Here is a 26,492-nt window from a genome sequence, read left to right on the forward strand (position 1 = left end):
GAGACGCCGTGATGAGCCCGGGGCAAACCCGGTTGACGGGCGCTCGCAGAGGCTCGCAGCCCCAGAGCGAGCTGTAGGGTCTGCGCCCACCGGCGCCTCCACGCCAGGGTTACAGCTCCGTGATGAGCTCAGCAGGCCTCCATCCCACGAACAAGGCTCCGCCGCTGACCAGGAGGCGAACCGCAGCCGCCTCGCATCTCCGAAGGGCGGCAGGACCCCCGAACCATGGCAACAGCTCCCGGGTCGAACCAGGAAGGCCCTCTGCTCGGCAGGCCCGGGCCGGACTCGCAACCCCCAGGCACGAACGCATCGCCTCGCACCACCAGGCCGGTGGCGCGAAGCTCCCGGGTCGCACCGGGAGGGCCCGCTGTCGGCAGGCCCAGGCTGGCATCGTAACGGCCAGGAACAAAACCACGCCTCGCACCACCACACAGGTGGCGCCATGAAACTTGAAGCGGTGACTGTGCTGCGCTGCGGGTTGCTCCGTGGTAGAACGACGTTAGACGCGGACCCGTGGAGGGTAGACACTACCGCACCCTCAGGTCGTAGCGATGGGCGCGAACCCTATCGCCGGCCGTTCTGTCATTAGAAGCGAGCCTCCCACCTTCTGGCTCCGCTACCACCTGTTCGTCATCGCCAGCGCGAACATGATAGGCCTTGAGATCGCTAACGTGCGCAGGACCCACCAGCGACTGCATCTCATATATGAGCAGAGTCGTCTGCGCCGTAATTCTGTATGGTCCTTGGCATTTGTGTGCGAGCGCTGCGGTGAAACCGCGTGCAGCGTTGCTGAGTGGGTGTGTTCTCCTTAGCACTAGGTCACCGATATTGTACACAAGGTGATGACGGCCTTTGTTATACTGCTCGGCTTGCTCCATGCTCGCCACGTCGAGATTCTCCCGAGCCTTGGATTGCGCTGCGAAAAGGCATTTCCGGAGCCTAGCCGCGTACTGCGACAGAGAAGGGGCGTTACCGCTACCACGTAGAGCAGTGCATTTTCCAGTGGGAAAGCGATCTCTTTACCGAAGTTTAGGTAAGCTGGTGTCAAACCCGTTGACCTATTTACGGTAGTCGTAGTCGCGAAAGCCAGCTCAGGCAAACGCGCGTCCCAGTCCTTATGCTTCTTGGTTGTCGCAACCAGCATGCACTTCAGGCTCCTGTTCACCCTCTCAGTGATGTTGCTCTGAGCATGATAAGGACTCGTTTTCCTGTGCCGAATGTGCAGCGCTCGACAACAGTCTGAAAAGACTTTGCTTGTGAAATACGAAGCATTATCAGTGATCAGGTCGGAGGGGAAGCCGAAACGAGTGAATGTGTCCAACAGCTTCTCTACGACCCGCTCCGACGCTAGCTTTCTAAGAGGAAACAACTCCACCCACTTAGAAAAGTGGTCTGTTATAACCAGAATGAACTGGTTTCCTCGCGCGGATCTTGGGGGGGGTCCCATTACGTCACACGCTACAATCTGCCACGGGTAGCGGCTTTCTACCGACTTCATGAAACCCACAGGCTTCCCAGCGCACGGCTTCGCTACCTGGCAAAGAGGGCAAGCGTGGGAATAGCTCAGCACGTCTGTCCTCATGCCTGGCCACGCCGCGACACGGCATAACTTGTCGTAAGTCTTACTGCCGCTGCCATGTCCTGCCAGCGCTGAGTCATGAACGTATCGCATGAACCGTTTCCGCAACTTCCTTGGGACCACGACTCGAAAGGGGGGTGAAACCGCCTCTTCGTCGTCCAGTTTGGGAATGTAGCGAATAAGCCATTGTCGCCCAGCAGATACGCGTCAAACCCCTCAGCGTTACCGGTGCGAGCTACGCCACTCGCTAGCCTTTTCAGCACCCGCTGACACAGACCGTCTGCTTTCTGGGCCTCAATGAGCTCTTCCTTACTCATTACCTCCCCACAAGACAGATTCCTTTCTGCCTCTGTTCTCGGGGGACGAGAAATCGCCGCGGCGAGATGCCGCTTCTCTTTTTCTTTGTGGCCGGCCTCGACTCCTCCGTCCGGCCCTTTCCTCGCCCTCTCGGGGCGGCGCGCGCCGCCGATGAAACCGCTGAACTCCGTGCGCGCTCTTCCGCCGCCTCCTTCCGATAAGGGGAGCAAACTTTCCGCCAACATTCGGCGCGGATCATCGGATCCTGAAAAAGATGCGACGACCGCTTTTACATCAGTGCTCATCTTTCCTGACGCCTCTCCCTGGCCTTCCGCAGAACATTAGAGTTTATTTGCCCCGTGCGGTTGCAAACCGGGCATCGGCGCGTTCGCGAAAGGAAAGAAAGGGGGTTGCGGACCGTACTGATAGCCGTTCCTCCCCATGTAGAGCACAACACCCTCCCTCGAAAGGAAATCTCTGCCCAGTATGACTGGAACAAGACAAACCAGGCAAGCAAACAAAACGCTGTCTGCGCTTTCTGCCATCAAAACCGAGCGTGAGTCTCACAGCTCCCTCTGCTTTTGCCGAACTCGCTGCTAAGCTGAAAGGTGTCTCGGTGGGCCTAACCCGGATTCTCCTTCTCCGGCAGGCCTCAAATATTTCGTCTCCTATTAGAGACACCGTCGAGCCTGTGTCGACCAGTGGAAACATTTCGCGCCCGACCAATTGAACTCGCATGAACGGGGCAGACGAAGAGGGGTCTCCATGCGCCCTGCATGCGGAGGGGGCCAGTTGCACGTCGGCGCCAGCGTCGGCGCCGACGTGCATCCGATTTTCCCTGCGTGCTACGCATTTTCTCGGGGCATTGACGGGAAAAGTGGTCAGGCTTGCGACAAAACCAGCACAAGAGGGCTGTTTCGTCCTGCCTCCCTCTTCCGTCGCCTGCGTTGCTCCCGACCGAGGAGTTTGTGGGGCCGTTATCCGCTCTCCCTCCCGACCAGGCGCAACCCGGTTCGAGCGATTCCTCGGGTCTCGCTACAACGTGTAGCGAAGCTCGACGAGTAAATCCGCCTGAACTACGCGCGCTTCTTGTGCGAGAACTTCCAAGTTGCGAAAACTCCGGCCCCACAGGTGCGGTCTGAAACGCGGGTGGCATTGCCTGCACACGCGCGCTACCTTGACCGCGTCGGCTGCCTCGGGGTCGGCCCGTTCGTACAGCTCCTGCATAGCCCGCACGTACTCGAGGAGGCTCTCCTCAGGGTGCTGCGTGCGAAGGGCAAGCTCGTCCCTCATACGGTGTTCGTAATCGGGTGGCAAGAATTCAGCGCGGAAGAGATCCTTAAAATCTGCCATCGACTCGAAAGCCGGGTGGCAGCGCCTCCAACGTGCAGCGCTTCCTACTAGTGCCACGGGCAGTACTTGCCTCAGCACGACCTCATCCGAAGCGCCTACCGCAGTCTGGTACGAATCCAGTTGGTGCAGGTATTAGTAAACGGATTTCACGCCTCCGTAGCCGGAATAGTACGGAACCTCGATATCCAAACGCGGCTTCGAGACTGGCAGTACAGGACCCGTTGTGGGAGCCGCTGGCGCCGAACCGAGCATTCGGGTCATCTCCGCGAACATCCCGGTCATCTGCCTCATCATTGAGGCGAAATCTGCGTGCTGCAACTGATCAGCAGCCTCCTGGGCAGCGGCCGCTGAGTCTCCCCCCGAGCCCTGCGGCTCCTCCTTCTCTCCCGTCTCTCTCCGTGTGGTAGGAGCCATTGCCAGCGAACTACCCAACAAAAAGCTGGCTCAACCACGCCAAACTGTAGACGCGAAGATACAGAGCAAGCCGCGCTAACTGCATACGTAACGCCACAACCACACCCCACACACAAATCTACAATGGAATCAAACAAGGAACGTCAAGACAATACCTAGGACCAACGGGGCTGAACTACAGCCACATTAAAATACAAAAAAACTACAGTAGGGACACGTCAAAATACACAAGCGACTAATATCCCTACAAACGCTAAATAAACTCGCAATGTAACCACTTAGGCCGTTAACCAAACTACAGAAAAAAGAACGCAAGAAAAGCTTCAGGCATGCATCTACACGGCTCAAAGCCCTGGTCTGCCACTGCCAAAATGGCGCTTCCTTCCCGGAACAAAGGAATGCCGTCCCAAACCGCAGTGGGCCCCTTCCCGGCAGCCGCAGAGAGCAAATGTCCACGGGTGGGCTTGACATCAGCCCCACGTTCGGGCGCCAGATGTGGACCTGCTCTCTACGGCCGTCCAGAAATGAGGCACAAATGAGGCATGAGAAACTCTTTACTCACATGGAGCTCATTCTCAGTCCGCGTCCGGACACACACCGACACCAGCGCCAAAAACACTCTGTCCCCCGAATCTCAGTCCCCGCGCGCGGTTCTTCTTCACCAGCGCCAGCTCCCTCACCTCGCCGCCCGCTGCCCCGTGTCCGCCAACGCCATCTCTCGGGCCCCGACGTCTCCAAGTCTTGCGGCCCGGTAGCCGCACGGCAGGTGAGGAGGGAAAGGGAAGGGAGCTCGCGGCGTAGGGCTCTGGGCAACACCCTCTAGGCCAGAAGGTGTCGTGCCAAGGCGCTCCCCACAAAGCTTTAGAGCTGATGTGTACAGTGCTCACGGTAGAGCACTGTACACATCACTGTACACTGTACACTGTACACTCGGGCCTGATTTTAAGGCCCGAGCCCGGCCCGAGCCCTCTTCGTGAAGCCCGAGCCCGACCCGGGCCCGGGCATTCATAAGTGAGCCTGGCCCGAGCCCGGCCCGGGCCCGCCATCTCAAGCCCAGGCCCGGCCCGGCCCGGGGATTTATTTGTTGGCCTAGGGAGGGCCCGCGCGTGTCTGACCGGGCCCGGTCTTTGACGCTGAAGAAAGTTTGTTTATTGTATTCCGGGCGATCAGATGGAGCATCTCGTCTGTACAAGCACGTCATGAACTGAACGCAAAAAATAAGGGTTTAAAAGTGCACCTAGTTTAGCTTTCACCGTTTGCAGTTCCCGCCACATCGGCGTAATAATAGCTCGTATTCTTAGACGAGAGACACTATCACCTTTGATTACCAGACTCTTGGCATGTTCACGTGATTGTCTCGGCCACAAGTTGGTATTGCTGAAATTTTTTATCCGCATTTGAATCAACGAGTACGTACGCGCGTTTAAATACTTCACCTGCAGTGGTCGTTAAGTGGTGGTGTTTCTCTGGCATGCGTGTTTGATTCCCGGCCACGGCAGCCGCATTCTGATTGGTGCGACATCTAAAACACACGTGTACATACATAGACATAGGTGCACAGCTCAAGGATATCCGAAATAATTCCTTCCCCTCTTGGGCATTCCTTGTAATCGTATTTTCGGTATGTTATACACCAAAACATAAAATCTTGATGCAGTACAAGAAATGTTATTAACCCTTTCAGCCCTGGATTTTTTATTTCAAGCGCTAATTGTTTTTATGCATTTTTTCGTGCAGCTTTGGACATCAGAAGCACAGAAATGAAAAATTATGCTAATAGTGCAAGTATTTATTAATTTTCAGGCACGTTAATTAATTAGGTCATTAGGCAATTAAAAATTTTGTTTTTTGTAAAAAAGTTTTTTTTTTCATTTTTTCGGAAAGCCTATGATACCCTGATCTTTCAGAAAAAATATAAAGCTGGTAATCCAAGTATTTACAGATTTATAGACATTTTGACGAACCGGAATTTCCGTTTCCTTACCCGCGCGGTCGTCATATCCTATGTCCACTGAAGCCTCGTCTTTTTCATATCGTCCAGCCTCGTGAAATCTCAACAATGCTGGTGTCTATCGCAAGAGGCATCCTTGAACAACCCTCAGCCCGAAAACTAGCAGTTTTGGTTTTGTTGTTAAGGCGCTAGAGGATATTATGTGTTGTGTCGTCAAATGACGACGCCAGGGCCGAAAGGGTTAAAATTGCAGTATAGTAGCCATCGGACCTAGCAAAACACGTTTTTAAAACAATGCGTACAACTAACAGCAAGAAGCGCGCAAAAATAAACCAAGGATATTCATTTTGATGCTCTTTTCTACACTTCACGTCGGACCTATTAACGGCCGTCCCTATGAATTCAAGCCCAAGCCCGGCCCGGGCCCATGGCGTCGAGCCCGAGCCCGGTCCCGGTCCCGGCCCGGGCCCCCTGAAAATCGACTTCGGGCGGCCCGGCCCGGTACACGGCCAGGTCGGGCCCGGGCTTTCGGGCCGGCCCGGGCCCGTGCAGTGCTCTAGCTCACGGATTGAAACGCGACACTGCGAGCGCGTGGCCGCCGGTACATGCAGCGCCGCCCGTGGATGCCCGTGGAAGCTAAATGTTGCATTGGGGCATACCGCGAGGATGAGAGCGTGTTGACCGTAGGCTTACTGCTTCCTTTTGCCAATGAGCGGGACTGTGGTTCCCCGCAGCGACAGCGGGGTGCTGGGAGCCTGAAGCACTGGAACCAACGACGTTTGTGCAGCGACGGTAGTATCCCGGCTGTGCGGGCCCCCGATTTCGCGACATCGTGTGCGCGCGCTCTTGTTACGCGTGCCCTCCCAATGCGGCACAGTAATGTTCATGTAATGCACAGTCATGCTTACCTGAATAAGAGAAACTTCTTTACGAAGGAACAGCAAACTTGATTCCAGGATGTCAACTAAAAAAAAAGGAAAGACGCCTTTGCAGGCACGTTCGCGTGTGGTGCAGTGCATTAGTACTTCTTGGGCTCTCCTCTTTTTTTAGTTAAAATCATGGCATAAAGTTGGCTGTTCCTTCGTGCAGACATTCGTTTTATTAAGATAAGCGTCCCCGTGCCTTACATGCACATTATCTGGGTCGCATCGGAAGGGTACGCATAATAAGAGCGCGCGAGCAGGCGATGTCGCGAAATTGGCTGCGCGGACCGCCGGGCGGCTACCACTGGCGCAGAAACGCGCTCCTGCGCTCCAGGCTTGCAGCGCACCGCTGTTGCTGCGGGGAACCACAGCCCCGCTTATTTGCAACCGGAAGCAGCAAGCCTACCGTTAAAACGCTCTCATCCTCGTGGTATACCACAACGCAACACCTAGCTTCCGCGGGCGTCCAGGGGCGGCGCTGCATGTACCGCAGGCCAGGCGCTCGCAGTGTCGCGTTTCAATCCGTGAGCACTGTTCATCGTCTACGAGTACACAGTAAAAAATAGTAGGTGACAGGGCCTTGCAGGGCCTTTAGGTTTTGCGAGGCTTCCGCGCAAATGTTTACTGCAAAATTATATTCTCTCAACACACACCACACTAACATGCTTATCTAAACAAAAAGCTTCAGCAACAAAAAAAATCTACAGAAGTTCGGAGAATTGTCCACTGAAGTTCAGCATTCTAACAACGCGCTGTCTAAATTGAGTTCATTACAGCCAGGTTTGGCTGTGAGTAGCCAAATAAGCGGTGCAGTTTTTCGCTTTTAAATTTGTAGCAGCTTTACTGAAGACGACGAAGCACCACTCTGCGGCTCACTGCGCGAGCCTGGTGACACGTGCAGTCAGGGCTGATAGGAACTGCGAGCGTTCGGCCAGGCATAGCTGCCGCTGGCCCGTAAGCTGCTGCCTTCTGTACTAAATATATGGGTTGTTCTGTGACTAGGCGTTTTCATTATCTCGTGCTGTCACAGAATTGGTGACCGGCAGAGCCACAGAACAACAGATATGTTTATAACAGAAGGCAGCAGCTGACGGGCCAGCGGCAGCTATGCCTTGCCGAACGCTCGGAGTTCCTATCAGCCCTGACTGCACGCGCCACGGGGCTCCCGCAATGAGCCGCAGAGTGGTGCTTCGTCGTCTTCGGCAATGCTGCTACAAATTCTTTTGTTTGTTTGTTTTAGGGCCTATGCGGCAAATTTACACCATTATAGCGATTAAGGACCTTTACTTCGCCAGATATGTATTCTTCCGCAAATGTACGGCGTTAACGGTTTGCCCATTTTCGAACGTCCTCCTCCGAGCTTTCTTAATTTAGTATTTATTTCTTGGAGATTTTTTAGATGCATATTTTTTATTTCGTCAGTTCTTTTTGTAAATTATTTTACTTTCTCTAAACTTTCGTATTCTCAGATTTTTTTAAATTTCATTCGACCGCTTATCTCCACTCACGCAATTATAAGCGTTAAATGCGTTACTGCGGTGAATTGTGAATTTTTGTCGGATTGCAGGCCGTTATACGGTTTGCCAATTTTCGCCATTTTTCATTCGTGCTTGGATCTTTTTTTGGGTAGGGGGGGATTTTTCAGTTTAGAACTCGTTTTTTTGGAGGGAAGGGGATTATAAGATGCATATTGTTTGATATTGTGAGCCCTTTTGGCCACGCTGCCGGTGTTTCCAACCTTGTACAAGAAGTTCTTTATTAACAAATATATTGCAAATTCAGCCTACACACCTGAAACACTTCTCAAGTGGTATACCCCTCACCCTCCCCCTCGATGTCGTTACTGCCGTACCACCACTCCATCAGACCTCACACACCTAGTTTGGTGATGCCCAGCTTTCGCCAGGCAGAGTACATTCAAATCACCCCAACCACATCCCGATCCACAACAAACTGATGCACAACTATTATATGAAATAGCAGTTTATCCAATTAAAAGCGGTCTAGCACGGGTGGTTTGAGTGGGTCCTCCCTCGAATGAACTGGCAAACCTGCACAAACTCTTGACTTTATTTTGATCCCTATTGTGATCACCATGAACTAGCCCATTAATTGCAAGTTCCAAGAATTGGCCCAGTTATTGACTCTGCTCAGAACGAGCAAGATTTGTTTATTTTCTCTTACCCTACCTCCCCATTCCTTTCGTCCATCGTGACCAGTGGTCATCCTTTTCTAATAAAGGTTCTCTCTCTGTCTGTTCTGTACATTATTATTAGTACGAGCTCCTATGCCTCATGTCATCGTTATCGCCTGTACATAATCATTGTCACCGTTTGGGATGTTCCGTCGCCCAAGCGCCCAATAAAGGTCACCCCAACCATTCTCTCTCAATATCGTCAGTTCATTTTTGCAATTTCTTTTATTTTGTTTCACTTTTCACCATTTGTCCGATAAGATAAGATAAGGTAAGATATGATAAGATAATATAAGATAAGATATGAAGTTTATTCGTCCAAACAAAAACGTACATGTGCATATCCAGCCAGCATAAGCCCTGAGGCTTGTGTTCTAGGCTGGACAGTCTCGATTGAAAGCAGTTAAGCCAAAATCAGACAATCAACAGACAAGGAATACAACCTAGAATATAAGCATACAAGTACAAAAAACAGAGAACCAACAGACAAAAAATACAACCTAGAACATAAGCATACAAATACAGCCTAGAAAGGGAAATGTTCTTTCACTCAGAACACATAGTAAATAGTAAACTACAATCTGATCTTATACAGGAGGTAACAAATTACCGATATTAAAAGGAGCAATCAATTTTTATACTACAGGCCATACAGACATCCCACTTTCAAACTAGTCACACATTTTCTTATATTTTGTATGTCCGGAAATAACGTGAGGCTATCATCCGCGTATTTTATTGAAGAAAAGTGGGACGTAGTAAGCGCGAGTTCTTTTACCGTAGTTCGTATATATTCTCGAGACATTAAATCTATCAACGTGTCTTAGAGGGCGTGGTTTTGTTTTTGGTGATTTAAAATTGAGGGAGAAATAATTTTTAACGAGTGCATCGAACATAAAGTGATCTTGGACGGGAAGCAACGTAAAATGCTTCATAACGGCTGAAATGTCTTCCCCATGTCGGGACGTTCCGTAGGCAAGATTAAAAGCATTTTTACAAATGACTTTGTTAATAGTGTGCTTGACCGTAAATGGTTATTCCGTATCTTAATATAGATTCCCCTAAACGTTTATCAACCATCTTTCCAACAGGGATGTGAGAGATTGGCCTCAAGGTATACAAGTAAACACAAACCAGCCTTAAACGTTTAGCAATATACTCAATATGGGAACACCAGGATAATGTATCATCAAAGTGTAAACCAAAATATTTCATGCTACTTGTAAGTTTAAGGGGACGGCAAAAGCAGGACTGGCATTTGCTATTGTGTAGGTAAATGGGATGTGATGCCTTGATTGTTTTGTGAGGGCTGTGAAAACATAAAAAGCTGTTTTGGAGTTGTTTATAAAAATTCTGTTGCCGCCGTACCAATCTAACAAAGAAAGAATGTCCTTTTGAAAGATGCGTACTCCTTCGTTATACTCTGAGCTTGGCAAAACAAGAGCAGTATGGTCCGCATATAAATATATTGCCGATTTAAGCGTGATACTAGTTATATCGTTAATGTAGAGGTTAAACAACATCGGCCCCAGAACTGGGCCTTGGGGCACCCCGCATTTCAGACTCAATGGTTTGCTGAAACAGTCACCCACTTTCACATATTGCAAACGGTCGGAAAAATAGTTTCAGAAAAATGTGAGGTATGGACCTCTGAAACCAAAATTGTCCAATTTGTGAAGAAGTATCGAATGGTCAATGGTATCAAAAGCCTTTTCCAGATCAACAAACAGTGTGAGAACAATGTTGTTTTTGTCAATTTCCCTACAAATAAAGTCATTGAATTCTTCAAGCAAGCTCGTGGTGCTCAGACAGCTACGAAATCCATACTGAGCATTACTGGATAAATTATATTTCGTACAAGATGAAGTCATGTTTACGTGTATTACTTTTCCACTTTTCCAGACTAGAGGCCAACGAGTTTAGTATGGCGATTGGCCTATAATTCCTATAGCTACCTCTAGGGCCTTTTTTGTATAAAGGCCTGACTACGCTGCTTTTGTGTTCCTTAGAAATTTGACCGGTCAATAATATTGGGTTGATAATGTACAGGAGAAGAGTTTTGATGCTGTTTAAATTGTGTATCAAATCTCTGATCCTAATTTTGTATCTACCTGGAGACTTCGTAATCGACACCGACTGGATAACTCTCCATAAATAATATTCATTGACTGTTGGCATGTCAATGAAGATGTCAATGAATATGAAGATGAATCTCCATTTACGCTATTATAACGATTAAATGTGTAATCTCGGCCAATTAAGCATTTTTGTGGAAATGCGGGCCATTAGAAAGGGATGGCTGTAGAGATACTCCGCAAAGGATGCTACACATTAAAGAAAACCGGCATACTCGAGGCAAAACATCACTGGTACAATCGTCAACCGGGTTATTTGCAGAGCCGGAGCGGTGTGCTTTGTCGCACTTGTGAGACGCCTGCCGGTGGGTCCTGGGTTCGGGACAGCTTGCTTTATGCATTTGCGGCTTCATCAATGCTGGCTTCATCAATGCAATACATTTGCGGCTTCATAAATGCGTTTCGCCGCATCACGGGCCGCCCATTGCTGGCTGTCGTGTTTGCCGGCGAATTCGCTGCGAGTAGCGCCGAGCGAAATGAATGAACAAATTAAACGAGAACGTGATAAGAGTATGATGCTCACTTCATCATGGTAAACTGTTGTGCTCACGGCTTCGAAATATGGCACTGTCAACGTCAAAGTGCGTCCATTTGATTGTTTTTTCGTCCTTTGTCGCCCGTATACGAAAGAGTAAGTTAAAAAAATCATTGCCCCTTTCTTTTAAGATAAAGATGGTTAAAACGCGAAGCTTTCTCCCATGCAATCCGAGTCATAGTCAAACTCCAGGCCACACTCTACTGCAATGTCTTCTTGCTAGCACACCTTGCTTGTGCGCTTCAGGTGCTGTGCGCGAGGTGAAGTCCGGGCTTTACACGGAGTATTTGCCCCCTCCGAGTGAGGATCTGAATGGGTTGGGTTAATGCACTTGTTTGTGCACCAACTTGTGCCTCGTTTTTACTTCTACAAGTTGGTGGATCATCGACTTTTACCTAATATACTTCAAAAGTGCATAATTTGCCATTTACCTTCTCTTCTTTTTTCTATGGACGAGGTTAAGAAGAAGACATCATGGGGTTCTCTTAAGGAAGTTGTAAGCACTTTAAATTTTCTTACTGCGCGGTTTCCTTTGGAATATCTGTTTAGCCTGTCAAGGAAGGCTATGGCGAACCATTTAATTGATAATCTGCTCCCGGTGCCTGTTTACCACCAGCTCTACTTGCGTGACCGTGAAAGCAGTGTTTTAGATCACGTCGAGCTTCTGTGCGTGTCGCCAAATGCAAAAACGTTTTTCGTTAAGCTTCATTCACAAACGCTTGTAGTTATACTGGCACGGGAAAAGGACGTCGTCCCTTGGTCAGACAATTGCCGCTGGTGAAATCAACCAATATTGATCATTTCTTTGTGTTTTGCCGTGACGCTGTGCTTTTCTGGAACGTTTGCAACTAACTCATAAAAAGGAGAGTGACATCACTCCGTATACATTTCGTTTTTGGCCTTTTCAAGATTTCAATCGGGTGCCCTATGACGCTTTGCTCTTCTAGGATTGCTTAGCTTGTGGAAGTTCCGCATGATTGATCGGCATACTGAACCCCTTAGGCCAACCAAGGGCATTTTTTGGAAACAGTGAGAGTTGGTGGGGAGTTTTTATGCGGCGCAGAGTCATCCACCGGAGTGGCTACATCTTTTAGATGCGTGCGTCTGCTTGCCCGAGTTTTGAAACGGTACCGAGTTTTGTTTTACTGATGTGCTTAGTTTTTGCAGTCTGTTAGTTTTTGTATTGTGTGTTCATTGCCATGTGTGAGTTTTGCTAAATTTTCTGTGGGTTAAAAAATAAAAGTTTGAATGGCCAGGCCAACTAAGTTCATTTTTCGTGAGCTGGCTGCGTTCGTGAGGAGTGTTTATGCGGCCCAGAATGATCCACCGGTCTGGTTGAATCTTTTTGACGCGTGTATCTGCATGCTTGCCTGACTTTTGAAGGACGCAAAACGCAGTTGGACTTTGTGCTTCTTCATCGACGCCTGCTAGCTTTTGTATTGTCTCTTACTCGTAATGTGGGATCGTGAGTGTGCCTTAATTTTTCATTCATTAAAAAAAAAAGTCTGAAGGGTGCAATCGAATAGGCGTCGGCTTCCGAAAGCAAGGGATCCGTTCGATTCCGACCAGAGGAAGAGTTCTTTTTGTGTTATTTTTTAGGGCTTAATGTGCCTTCACTTATCGTACTCATCGTTTTGTGAAACTAACTGTAGAAAGTTAGCTTTCCTTCAGGGAGTTTTTACGCGGACGGCTCATGCTCTCACTTAGGCATAGAAAACTTAGCTTTAAACCAGAGGCGTAGCCCGAAATTTTGTTCGCGGGATTAAAACTACGCATAATAACTATATAACTGTTAACTGATAATATACATAGCAATTAACTAAACCTTTGACTGAATTCAAAACTATTAATTGAAAATACAAACTATTAACTCTCAGGAACCAAGACAATAATATATTTCATAATATATGTATACGCATGTTCCCGAAATTCCGCCAGAATAGCTATCACATACTGCTTGCAATTTTTTGTTATATCGGCATAAGAAATACCACTTCAGAAAACATTGAAATGTAAAACAAATAGAAACATATATACTCGACAAGCATGGAAGAAAATAATTAATTCATCCAAAACTAACAAAGCACTGGGCGGACATCATAAGCATGAAAAGCACGAAAACAAACAACATGTGGGTGGACGTTTTATTTTATTGTCGCTTTGTCATCCAAGATTTTTTTTTTCATTTTTTCACAAAGGCGACGGTTAGGAACAAAACTTAAAACCTCTGTCTTTTATGCCAATGTACTGCGTGAGCCGCTTGTCAACTGTCGCGTACTGCGGATATATGCACGAAAATTAATCACACAAAAATAAGTCAAAATATACACTTGTGGTGAAAACAACGAGAGAGAGGGAGAGGTGGGAGAGAGATGACTTTATTTGATGCCCGAGGTGGGTTCTGAAGGGTAGACGACTTGGACGGTCTCCCTCCCTCAGCCGTCAGCCAGGATTCCTTGGATCCTGGCGGCGGCTTCAGCCATCCGGACTGCTGTGAGTTGTGCCTCCGGTGTGGAGCTGAGCAGTACAGTTTCCCATTGTTCTACAGTCTTAATTTTGTATCTTTTAAGTATATTTGCCTAAAATTTACTATTACAGGCGGTCGTATTTTTTGGAGCTCATGGCAGGAACATATCGCGTGGTGAGTGTCGGCTCTGCTGTTGCATAAAGTGCAGAGGTTTGAGTAAAGGTCTGGATAGCAGCGGTTGATGGAAACACGGCTTGGAAAACTGTTTGTCTGCAACCGTCGCCACGTGACTGCCTTTTTCCTGGAAAGGGTGTGGTGGACCGTTAGATATTTCATCTGGATGACCTGTAGTGACCTATTATATCCCTGTATGTGACTAGCCTGTCTTTGTGAGATCTAATAATGTGTACTTATTCTTCGCTTTCCTAAGCGGTCTGGTGTGGAGATGATGGTGGTTGTGGTGACGTCGTAGTTAACACAGCTCGGTTGACCAGAGCTCGAGAGGTTGCGTGGGCCACTTCATTCCCCTGTAGACCGCAGTGGGCCGCAGTCCATTTCAAAAGAATTTTTCTTTGGTTAGTAGTCTTCTCTAACAGCGAGGCTGCTGTAGTGGAGATCCTGCCTTTCGCGAAGTTATGTATAGCGTACTTCAAGTTGCTTATGATTGTGGTTGCTCAGGTGGAATTTATAGCAAGGGCTATGGCCATTTCCTCGCCTTGAGTGGGGTCCTTGGCCTGCGTGGATTCTGACGCCATTGCGACGCCGTCATTGCTGACGGCTGCAATTGCCATGGCGTTGAGACAAGAGCCACCGTCGGAGTACTCGGTAGTGCCAACGTAGACAATCTCCCGTGTCTCACAATGGTTTCGAAAACGTTTATCAAGGGCTCGTGCTTGTCTTCTTTCCACGTTTAGCCCCGGCTGCATATTTCTTGGTAGTGGCTGGATTCGAATGTATCTTCGCCATTCGTGTGGGAGGTCAACTTCATTTAAGATGGAACTTCCGCTTCAGATTCCTAATGACTGCAGAATGTCTTCACGTTTTGCTTTTAGGTAGGCGTCCAACTGGGCTGTTAGTTGCGCTTCAATTAGTTCTTCAATCTAGTCATTGATGCCTGGTGCTTCGAAGCGTTCGTTGGGTGTGGTAACGGGTACTCCCATTGCTTGTTTATAAACCCTCTGAATTAAGCCGTTAACGTTTACTTTGTCGTCATTTTTGAGTTGTAGGAAAGGAATGCAGCAGGTGATTTTACTAATTACTAACGTTTGTACGACCCGTTTGAGCGTGTCTTCCTTCAGATTTCCATCGTGTTTGCCACTCTGGAGATGAGTCGCATGGTGAGCGGAGTGCTTTTCTCGAGATGAAGGATAGTCTCTTTGTTGTGACCATTAGATTGCAGTCGTAGGCCCAGGATTCTAATGCTGTTTACGGCTGGGAGCATCTGGTTGTTGGCGTAGACACAGACGTCGGGATTCGACGGGTCTCTCTTCCGTCCCCTACTGGTGGGCCGGTAGATGAGCAACTCGGATTTCTGAGGAGAACAGCCCAGTCCTCATTCTCGAACATAATCTTGCACCGTGTTTACTGCCTCTCGTAGGGTGTTTTGAATGTGCCCATCGCTGCTGCCCCCGATTGACAGGGGATGTCGTCGGCGTACAGACTGTGGTGAAGGCCTTTGATGTTGCTTAGTCTCTCTGGAAGGCCTAGGAGTGAGACGTTGAAAAGAAAGGGGAGAGCACCGACCCTTGAGGTGTACCCCTGCCACCCAGTGCAAAGTCACCGACTCAAGGCTTCCGACGGAAAGGGAATCAGTCCTGTTTGTAAGGAAGTCTCTGATGTAATTGTATACTCGCTACCCCTGGGCTATCTTGGCTAGCCCCTCTAGTATCGCCTGGTATCGCTTCGTGTCTGACGTTATCAAAAGCCTTGGTGAGGTCAACACCTAAGATTTCCCTTGTGTCCAAAGGAAAAAGTTTGTCGCCGTCGATTATTTGATGTTTGATTTGTAACACAATATCCTCGGTCAAAAGCATTGCTCTGAACTTTATCACAGTGTGCGAGTATAGGTCACTGTCGTTCATGTAGTTGCTGATACAACTAAGAACGGCGTGTCCGAGGAGCTTGCCAATACCGGATGTTAGATTGGTCTGAAGTTGTCAATGTGAAGCTTTTTCCCTGGTTCAGGCATTATGACTACTTTTTGCAGTCTTCCACATTTTGGGGAGGTTGCCTCTCAACCAGCACTCGTTCATGAATTTAGCTAGCGCAGTGAAGGAAGGCTCGTCGAGGTTTCTAAGCGTCTTGTTAGATATGCCATCGGGCCTCGGTGTCGACTTCGTCCGCAGCTTCTCAACAACCGCCCGGAGTTCCTCGACGGTGATTTGTCGGTCAAGTAAGGTGTTCTAGGGGCCTGAATAGTCCAGGAGTTTACGGGGGTTGGAGCCGACGTACTTGTCTAAGATTATTTGTATGAGCTCGGCATTTGTCCCGTTGTGCACGTGGAGGATTTTGTTTAACTTTCACTTCCTCACCCAACGTACGAGAAGTGGGCGGGCCAGCTGGCCAGCTCCGACCTCTCAGTCCAGCGCAGCCTGGTGGAGAGGGCTAGGGCAGCCAGCGCGGACCAGGGCTTCCCGGACTAGACGAGGCCCCCCACCGAGAGGGCGTCCAACCATCAGCGCCTGAAGCTCGGCCACATAAAGTTTATCCACTCCACTCCACTCCACGGTCTTACCCGACTCAGGATTCTTAAGGCCTCGCAGAATGTTCTGTTTTGGGGAGCCCGATCTGGATGTCCATGTATTCTCACGTTTCGTGCCATTGCTAGCGGGAGATTCGATTCGCATAGACTTCAATTTCGCAGTTTAACCTGGCTATTAATCTTCTCAGGGTGCGGTTGTGTTTTTTAAAGTCGTTTCTTTAATCCCTGTTTGGCTTCCCTCGTGTGAAGTAAGCGGGAATCAGCTGGCACCAAACCCGCCTCCTCTGGTATGGTTTTCGTAGATTCCTTGACGTGCGCCTTCAGCTGTGATGACCATGTTTCGATGTCGGTTACGTACGGCACACCACCGTCGTGGTCACAGTCAGCAAGTCTCAAGATTCTGAAGCCGTCCCATTCGACAACCTTGATTTTGTGCCCTTCGGGTTTTGATGGGCCAGCACTGATTTGTATGGATATAATAAGGTGGTCGCTCCCCAGATTGTCCTGGGTGTTATTCGAGGTGACCTCACATGCGTACTTGGTGAAAAGCGAGATCCGGAGTGGTTTCTGTGCTGATGCTGTTGCCATGCCTCATGGGGGAGGAGGGTTTTTTTAAGGTTTTTAGGTAAGGTTTCTAAGGTTTTTAGGTACCTATACTTGAAAAGCGTGGACACGCAATGGTTAAGAAAGACTAGAAGGCTAACGACGAAATACGGAAAGAACAGTGGGGAATCCAAAACAGCCAAGGTAACCAAAAAAGAGGCAAGGCAGATTGAAACGAATAAATGGAGGGAAAAAATGGAAGCTAAAACGTCGTTAGAGATGTACAGGGCTGAGAAGATGAACATCAGAAAGGAAAATTTCTACGATAATTCCCAGGGCAGTGCTTTGGTTTTTGAGGCTAGAGCAGGTTCCCTGCGAACTAAGAGTTTTGTAAGGAAATATTCACAAAATGATGGGATACGTGTGGTCTGCGGAAAAAATACAGAAACTATGCGGCACATAGTGTTAGAATGTGAGGGTATCCATCCAAATCTACATGAATGGAATATTGGGCTTTCAGAAGCCCTAGGATTTAAGGGTATCAGAGAGGAAGTTAATTTCAAGGCTATTGAGGGGACGAAAAGAAGATTAGAATGCTGGTGGACGAAAAGCAGAGAGGGGAATATTGCCTAGGACAGTTACCACCTGTAACAGGGAAAAGAAAGTATTTCGGGCCTAATAAGCTTTAGTGCCTGCCCTAAGCAGCGCTAGTATTAAACCAAGAGTGTAAAACGTGGTTATATTAGTCCTTTTTGTTAAGATGACATGTCATCACCCCGCTTCAAAGAGGAAACCAATAGGAATCATCATCATCATAATCATCAGTTGTGACAGAGGGTCTTTCTTGCTGGGTGATTTCCCAGACTTTTTTACCCTTGGGTGTGTCTCTGGAGTATCCACAAGCCGTACACGGGGCATTAAAATCACCCATTATGAGTAGGGGGTGGCTTTTTGCAGTGTCTATTGCCTTCGGGAAAAGAATTGAAAAATTGTCCTTTTTTCGAGGGTTATTGTAGACGTTTAATACAACAAGACATTCTGCCTTCTTCTCGTGGGAAAAATTCTATAAGCACGTGCTCAATCAATCTGATTCTGGTGTCGTGTTGTATTACGGGAACGTTTCTCCTGGTCAGCTTGCAAACTGCGGGATTGTCCTTGCTCACATCACCCGTATTGGAATAGACAGCTTTATAATTCAGTAATGTGGATAACTATCCAACTTCCTGCAGTGCTATAACACCAGGTGTTTCGGCGACGGAAAGGTTTGCAAAGTGCTGCTGGATGTTGCCTTTTTTGCGACGATTGCCCCTGCAGTTCCATTGCCATACGCTCTAGCCCTTAATATTGTTGGTGCACGCTGTTGTTATTCCCGGGAATCCATGTCGAGAGTTGTGGTTCCTACAGGAGCTTTAACTATTTATGAGCTTTCGACTGATGACGGGCGAGGGTAGGATTTGTGCGCCTTTATGGGGGCGATACTTGCGCTCGGCTGTGCAGGTAGCGATATGTTGGCTACTATTCCTTCTAGCGCTAGAACTCGACTCACCAGACCGTCAATTTAAGTGTTTAGTGTCAGTGTTAAGTTCTATGCCATGGCACGGCCGCTCTCATCCAGCGGCCGTGGCCATGGCTTCAAATTTACAGCTTAGTTCATTGCTTAATTTCTCCCCAAGGCTCGTACCTAAAGTTCCAAGGGTATGCTTGAGATTTTCTTCAACGCTCGTTTCTAGCGCTTCCAAGCCGTGTCCGCTGTGCGGTTCCTTGCTCTTGTTTCTTTTTTTTTCGGTGGAGGCGGGTTCGGATTTGTGGTTTTAATGGCATCTTCCATTTCTGTGAATTCTTCTGTAGTATTTGACTGGCCGAGGGCATCTGCTGTGGTTTGTCTGTGAGTATTGCTTATTCACTAGCGAAGCTCGCATGTAGGCAACCGTGTGAGTGCGCCGTCAGTGGTTATGTCGGGCTCCGTGGGATGGCGGTGCTTACCCCTGCTAAGCACATGACTGTGTTGCACGCTACAAACACTACCTCAACGAACGCAAATTCTTGCCTCATGTCCACTGTGAATGCGATTAATAACATCTCTGTTGACACCACCGTTGAGAATAGGGTTGAAACGGAGCAGACGACGTACGCCGGTGTTTTCTTTTTTTCGGAGTGCGGTCGCAGTGTCCCAAGTCGCGCCATGTCCGTGGCGCATCGGTCATGTCTGCGGCCGTTTCCAGTGTTTCCAAGCCAGAAATTAACAACTAAACTTTTCAACGAATACCACCTATAGGCCGGTGGTTGGCACTCCTCGTTATTATTTTTTTTCTCGTGTGCATATGGTGCGCTAGTGGCGTTTTCCCTTTTGAGGCTACGGATGTCTTGCTTAAGTTTAGCATTGTTTCTAGTGACTGAGAAAATTGTGAGCAAACTGGTGAGCAAAATCTGAGCAAAATGGTGGACTGCAGTGCATTTTTCAAATTGAACTATTGTTTGCTTCATTAACTAAGATTGGCATGAAGAATGAAAATGATGACGGATTAAACTAAAAAAATTAACTCCCTAGCTTTAGTAGATGCAGAAAAACGGGGCACGTCATTTCGGCAATTCGTAGAAATGTGTTTTATAATTTTGATTGGAAATAATTCTTTATAGAAAGCAAAAATATATGCGTTAACTCATTTAAAAGCATTGTTACGTGGCGCAGAGAGGTGTTTTTTTTTTTAATATCCCGGGATGACGTGAAACCTGGGGAGGGGCGAAGCATGCAGTGTATAAGTATATTCTTGGCGCCTTGGCGTTTTTTTTCCCACGGAGATAAACCCGTTGGGGGTAGAGGTACACAGCTTTGCTGTAAAAGTCTCGTGTCTTTCAAGCGCGAAGCGTTCTAGCGCGAGGAGTTGCAAAACTAGTGTCCCAGTGTATTCTTTTAGTGCGCGGTTTTGCCCACGGAGATGAAACTTTCTAGCACGGGGAAAACGAATGTCCCGGTGTTTTAGTACCGTGACTACATAAAACGATGACGACGACAGGAGACGCCGACAGCCCAAGCGCCTAAAAGGGGCTTCGCCCCCAATATTTACAACATTCAATACAGTGCGAAGGCTGATGGCGAACCGCTGCCGGAGTCTAGAATCGATCGTCGTCGTCCTTTTATACTTCCAGCCGAAGATCTCCAGCGGCCTTTGTTCTGGTCGTCTAGTTAGAGCCGCCGCGTCACAGTATACAAAGCCCCAGCAAAAAGCAAATCTTCAATATCTTGTGTTTTACAAATGTAAAAGTTTCTTATTTCACATAATGCGTCCAACGCGTCTGTGACCCCAGCCGGATTTGAAATTACATTTTTTGAAAGTGAAATTTGTTTCCCTGTCAATTAACTTCATATCTCTTATGCTCCGTGCACAAGCAGATTTGTATAAATGTTTCACCCGTATTGAAGATGTCGATCAGACACACCTATCCCACCTTTTGTGAAAACCCTAGCTAGTCCCTAGGATGGTGTAAATGCTGGGCGAGAAAGTAATTGATGAATCCTCATTACTTCGTCTCTTTTCCCAACTACTATATGGCCGATTTGTTTAAAGTTCTCCTTGAAATTACGCCACTGTACGTGTATCGGTATAAAGCGGTATTTTAATTTTTGTTTCCGTTTTGTTTCTATGGTTCTATTAAATAACTAAACATTGTCGTATCACTTTACTGATAATTTGACTCGTTGAACTGAACCGTAACGAAATGAATTCACCCAAGCCCGAACCGCAATCGAACCTGTATATGCTATTCTCGGCGCACTCATGTGCGTGCGTGCGTGTGCGTGTGTGTGCGTGTGTGTGTAATTTATTAACATTTAAATTTATTAACTACGATGATATTTTTTTTCTCAGGCGAGGAGATAAATTTGATCACCTAGTATTAGCTAGCTACCCCAACGGAACCTTCACCACAACAACGTACTACGGTCACCCCGGATTCCCTCTACATCATGCGACGTACCCTGGAAATTTGAGCAGGCACAACTATTGCCTAGCACCGGTATGTAAATCACAAATGCTTTTTCCACTTTTTTAGAAAAGAGAAACCAAAAACACAACGGTTTCAGGCGGAGATTAAAACCATGGTGTTTCAATAATCCTTTTTTTTACAACTTTAAACAGCTATTGTATTCTGTGCGTTTTGTCCTGTTTTAAATGTTTGGAGATGGCGTTGGGAGCAGTGAGAGTAAGGATTTTGTTGACTAATAGCTTTTTGATGACCCTACTGAGATCACAAGGCATGATTTTTCATTTAATAACTTCCCCGCAAGTCAGCATGCTCTGTGTTACATAAGACTTTATGCAAGGAGCTGCTAAGAGTAGTTGTGTTAACGGCAACTGGCGCACCTTTGGTTCCATTGCTGCTTACATTCGTTTCAAATCAATACGTATTTATAAGTAAAATATCCCATTACTGAACTCAGCACTACGGCACGAAACAACATTGTTCTAAGTATTAGTACTCAAAATAGCGCAATTACCTGCATTTATCATTGCCGGAAATAATGTCAGTGAAATTAGCGATGAATATGTTCAGTTTTTATGTGGTGGTCCTGACATGCGGCAGATACTTATCTACATACTACATGAAAGAAAGAAACATACAAACCACATGCAATGGGGCAGGATTTTGAATAAGGCTTCAAAAAAATTCGCAGTCTTACAAGGACACTAAGGAATACTAACAAAAAAAAGTTGGCCTGAATCGGTAGATTACTGTGCCGAAAATCTAAATACACTGTTCTCGCAACTCGCTGTTACTAATTAAGGCAGAAAATGCCGGAAACGTCAAAACAGGTGTCGACGCGCCTGCGCTTTTGGGTGCTACGGTTTGTGACGCCGCAAAAGTTGTGAATGGAGAGAGCTCATTTAAAAAACATATATGAATGTTTTCCTTAAATAAACAGTTCCAAGTGGTTGAGCACGTTAAGTATATGTAAATCAAGGCTTTCCGTTGGCTGATCAATTTTAAAAACACAGACTACTGCTTTTATACACTGCGCGACAGGCAGCTTCCATTACGCTTCAGCCAGCGATCATGCTTTCATTTGCGTTTTGGAAAAGCATTGTTGCGCAATTAGCTAAGTCAATAAACTACCACGGTGAACGTCAAGCTTCTGCAAGCAATAACCCCGGCAGAAAGCGGCATAAGGACGGTGTGGTGAAGCCACCCGCCTGAGCTTCTAATCTGCCGCTGTTCGCGCGCGAATGTTGCTATCCGTAAAGCGTGCCCGCGCCCGGTTCAAATATTATCGCGCTGAAAATGTACAAAGAGAGAGAGAGAACATTTCATTCAGTTTTATGTGACTCAGGGTGCAGATGTGGCCGCTGGCTTATGTGACGCGTCGACATCGGCAGCTATGGTGACGAAGAAGGTTTGTACCTCTTGGTCTGAGCTCCCCAGCGCCTCCTACGCTGCTCATCACAGGAAATTAGAGTAAGGGATCTTTAGGACTCCCCCAGCAGATGAGGGGAAGGGTGGCAAGGGCGCCACATGCACGGCATTCTGGGGAAGGGTATTATGAAGGATGGCTTCGGTTGAGTATACGCGGTTTCACAGGCACCGCGCCACCAGGGTGCGCTGGCGCGCCACTGACCGGAAGCGACAATAGCAAACATCCGGTTTCTCCCCGAACTGCATTTTGCTGCTGTGTAGGGACGCGGTCTTCGCGTTTTCAACATGCTTTCTTGTAGCGAATCTTCAACTTCGAAGTCCACGCAACGAGGCTCGGGCTGCTGTGTGCCAGTTTGTAGCCTACGATCGGGTCCAAACCGTCTGTCTCAGATAAGAACGTTCAGGTTCCGCACTGAACCTGTAAGACGGAGCGCCTGGATAGCCGCGGTGCGACGAGACAACTGGGCACCGACGAAAAGCTCGCAGATTTGTTCTGCCCACTTCAGCCAAGGTAAATATTTTCCGCTTGTTTCATTAGACGAACAGGCATAGTCGATAAGTAGTCTTTTCATCTGCTCAGCATCCAAAGAAAGTGTTCAAACGCGTGTTGCGAGCGTCCACTTTCCGAGATTACCCTTTTGGCTGCTGCGTAGTTCGTATCTGTAGTGAGCATAGCTCGTGCTTCGCGTAACCCAGTTCTAGACATCTCATAACGGCCTTATAACGTCCCGGTGCACACTTTTTCATGGTCTGCTGAGCGGTGATGATAGCGGTATGGAGCATAACGAGAGCACTGTTGTTCGCAGCCAGCCGGCGGTCGTAACGGGCTCACTGCTCTGTCGAGAACCAGCCAGCAGCCTAGATGTTACGGGTGTGAAGCTGCAGCGTTGAAAAACGCTGTGATGGTGGCCGCAGGCTCACGCTACAGTTGTAAAAACATGATACGGCGATGCTGACGCTACAGGTCAAAATAACGCGAAATGGAGCGCAGCGTCAGGCTTTTGTAGCGAAACCCGCCGCGGTGGCGCAGTGCCCAAGGCGTTGCGCTGCTGAGCCCGAGGAAGCGGCCTTGATTATCGGCCGCGGCTTTTCTGACGGCTTTTCTGCGTCTTTATGTAGCCCATAATTTCTGCTAAGAGCCCATCAGCACCAGTTCGGCATGCAGCAACACGGTGGAGCACTGAAGCTGTTATTCTTCCTTGGCGTTTTTGCGGCCATCAGGGTGAGCTAGACTGACCCCTGGTGTTTAACTGAATTTCGTCACATTGTTCAGAAGTCAGTTGGACTTCCTTTGCTGTTTCCAAGCTGAAGTTAGCGTAAACACCAAGTCGCAGAGGAGAAAACTCCGGAGGCTGTTCTTGTCGCTGGGGTTGCTCAGCAGCTGCTTCTAGTGCAGAATCCGTCTCTTCACTGTCCGTGATGGAGCTCAGAAGAAGTGTGTTGGGGCAGTTACCTGGAAGAAAACAAGGAAAAAAATATACTGCCAACGTACTGCGTCCCACACTTAATACTCACGCACTTCCTGGTAACAACTAGCCCGCAAAGTTGTTCCTGATCACCAGGAAAACTTAAAACTAAAGGACAAGTGACAACTTCCGAAAGAAAAAGAAGACGAAAGAAACTTGCCTTGACTTGACGCAAAAAGCTTCGAACTTGATCGTCCGACAATTCTGGAATCGTCTCTTGAGGCCTAGCAACTTGTTCGGGGACTGGCTGTCCATCCTTTGGCTTGAAGAAAATCAAGTCGCTGATTGGTGCTTCCTGCATACAAGTTTCGAATTAGTTTTGGTGTAGACAATAACAACGAAAACGAAAGCCTCATGCCGCCAATGCCTTACTCTGCTTGTTTTCAACACTTCAATACACCAGCATGCTTTCTCAGTTGGGGAATCGGTGTTAAGCCCATGCACTGCACTTGCTTGAACGTAGAAAAGAAGGGCAGCCACATGAGTGCAGCATTCCCCAAGCCTGGAACATAGAATGCCAACAACACGCAGGATGTAAACAAAGTGCACCAAAAGACAAGTTTTAGGTACCATGAGAATATTTTAAACAAAACATTTACATGCAGCTACATTGGGTAGCTATGAATTGTGTATGCTGATTACACTTTCAATATTGTTAGAACGCAACAGTTGAACAAAGGTAACTAGTAATTGTTGCCATAGCAGTTCCATTAACAATTGTGAATATATTTTTTTCCGCTTTAAAATGCTGCGAAATAAGAGCGCCAAGTTTTGTGAAAAAAACACACACCGCCAATGACATACGCTGGAAGTTTCACCGCATGTACTGTTTTCATTCGTGTGGCACGCGTTTTGGGTGACAAGTAAACAAGTGACGGTACTACAACAAACCGGCAAGTAATGCGCATTCGTCTGCAGTTTGTTCTAGAACCACACATGTCACCAAAAGCTCACGTCGCACGAAGGATGGAAAGCCGGCTAGCTCAGCTGTTTCTTTAATTTGTGGTGCAGTTACATTGTTAAAGCGTGGTAGCAAGTTTGGAAAAAAATCTAAGCCGAAAAGTAGAGCTCATTAACAAAAGATGTTTCGCTGTCCTGGCGAGTGGGTACGCCCTGACGGCTAGGCCGTAACTTCCATTACTAAGAAAAACGTGCTACTTACCCAACCATGCTCTACAGTGACCACTTACTACACTTCCATTATATCTGATGACACGCCACTGCGTGTATGCTTTATCAAGCGCTTGGCTGGCCTCTACTGTAGCTGAAACTACGACGACGCCTTCACTGCGGCTGTCAGCCTTGAATGACACAACTTGCTTCACTTTACCGCTCAGAAAAGCGTTGTAGGCGTCCCTCATCTTGTAGTTCTTGAATTGTTCTTTCCTGTGAAAGCACACGCCTTCCACGATATGCAAAAAACGTCAGTAACAGTAACAGAAGGAAGGTTCTTCTGGCCACGTGTGTACGAAAACCGCACAGCATCGCCGTCGAGGGGATCAGGCAGCTCGTCGCCTTTAAAAGATAGCTTCTAACGGTAGCGAAGCTGCGCATCGGGCTCTAAGCCTTTAAAATAGTCACTCGACATCACGGTCCGGAGAAACACTCAACTGCGTAAAAACACTTTTTTCGGTGAAGAAACGAAGGCATGAACATGTAAACAGCCCGGCAAACGCACTGACTAGACGTGCCGGAAGTAATTTCGGCGGAAGTCCGCTAGGGGCAACCAATCAGCGCGCAGACGGGTTTGTTGACAAACATAGAAAGGGCGTATAGCGTGATTAGGGAATGTGTTCGTATGAAGGCGACGCCACATGTGAAAGGCACAGGGTACTTACTTCAGGTGGTTAGCCGATCGATGCTACCTTCTGCTCTTCCGTTCGCGGCGAGCGGCTGCTGATAAAAAATCCGTAAAGGCGTTCGTCGCTTACATCTACCCTTGTTACGTTTGGGCCTGGGAGATGTCGGTCCAAGAGGACTCGACACGGAGCTAGGTTAGCGCGAGAGCAGTGAATATCTGGCTGTAATCGCCACACAAGGTGAATTAAAGGCGCCTCCCTGAACGGCGCGCCGGGAAGCCGCGCTTGCACGATATTTGAAACGGAAGATGTTGCATTAGACGGGACTTCGCTCGCGGCAGGCTGGATGGAAAATGGGTAGCCGGTTTAGGCGGGAGCATAGGCCGCTCGAGCATTTAAAATCATTTTTCGTTCCGTTGGTGACAAATGATTTGAAACGGAAGTTGTTGCATTAGACGGGACTTCGCTCGCGGCAGGCTGGATGGAAAATGGGTAGCCGGTTTAGGCGGGAGCATAGGCCGCTCGAGCATTTAAAATCATTTTTCGTTCCGTTGGTGACAAATGATAAAAGTCCAAGCCAGCCTCCACGGCCACAGAAATATTGCCGGGGTCGGCCATGGCTTGGAGATTTAAAAGCTACCGTTGCCAGCATGAGAGCGCGTACCACCAACCATTTACGCTCTATACGTCCGGTGCCTCGCCCCTACTTTGTGACAAATAAAAGAT

At 48.0% G+C, this 26,492-nt stretch overlaps 1 long non-coding RNA gene across 1 annotated transcript in view; it reads left to right on the plus strand.

The window, feature by feature from the left end:
• Positions 1 to 26,492, plus strand: part of LOC144137740 (uncharacterized) — a 93,579-nt gene that overhangs the window by 64,828 nt on the left and 2,259 nt on the right. The window contains exon 3 of the long non-coding RNA XR_013315724.1: positions 20,959 to 21,106. This is a non-coding gene — a long non-coding RNA (uncharacterized LOC144137740). The remainder of the gene's footprint in view (positions 1 to 20,958; positions 21,107 to 26,492) is intronic.

Source organism: Haemaphysalis longicornis, unplaced genomic scaffold (assembly GCF_048455015.1).
Source record: "Haemaphysalis longicornis isolate Haplotype H1 unplaced genomic scaffold, Haemaphysalis longicornis Haplotype H1 scaffold_49, whole genome shotgun sequence".
Taxonomy (NCBI): Eukaryota; Metazoa; Arthropoda; class Arachnida; order Ixodida; family Ixodidae; genus Haemaphysalis; species Haemaphysalis longicornis.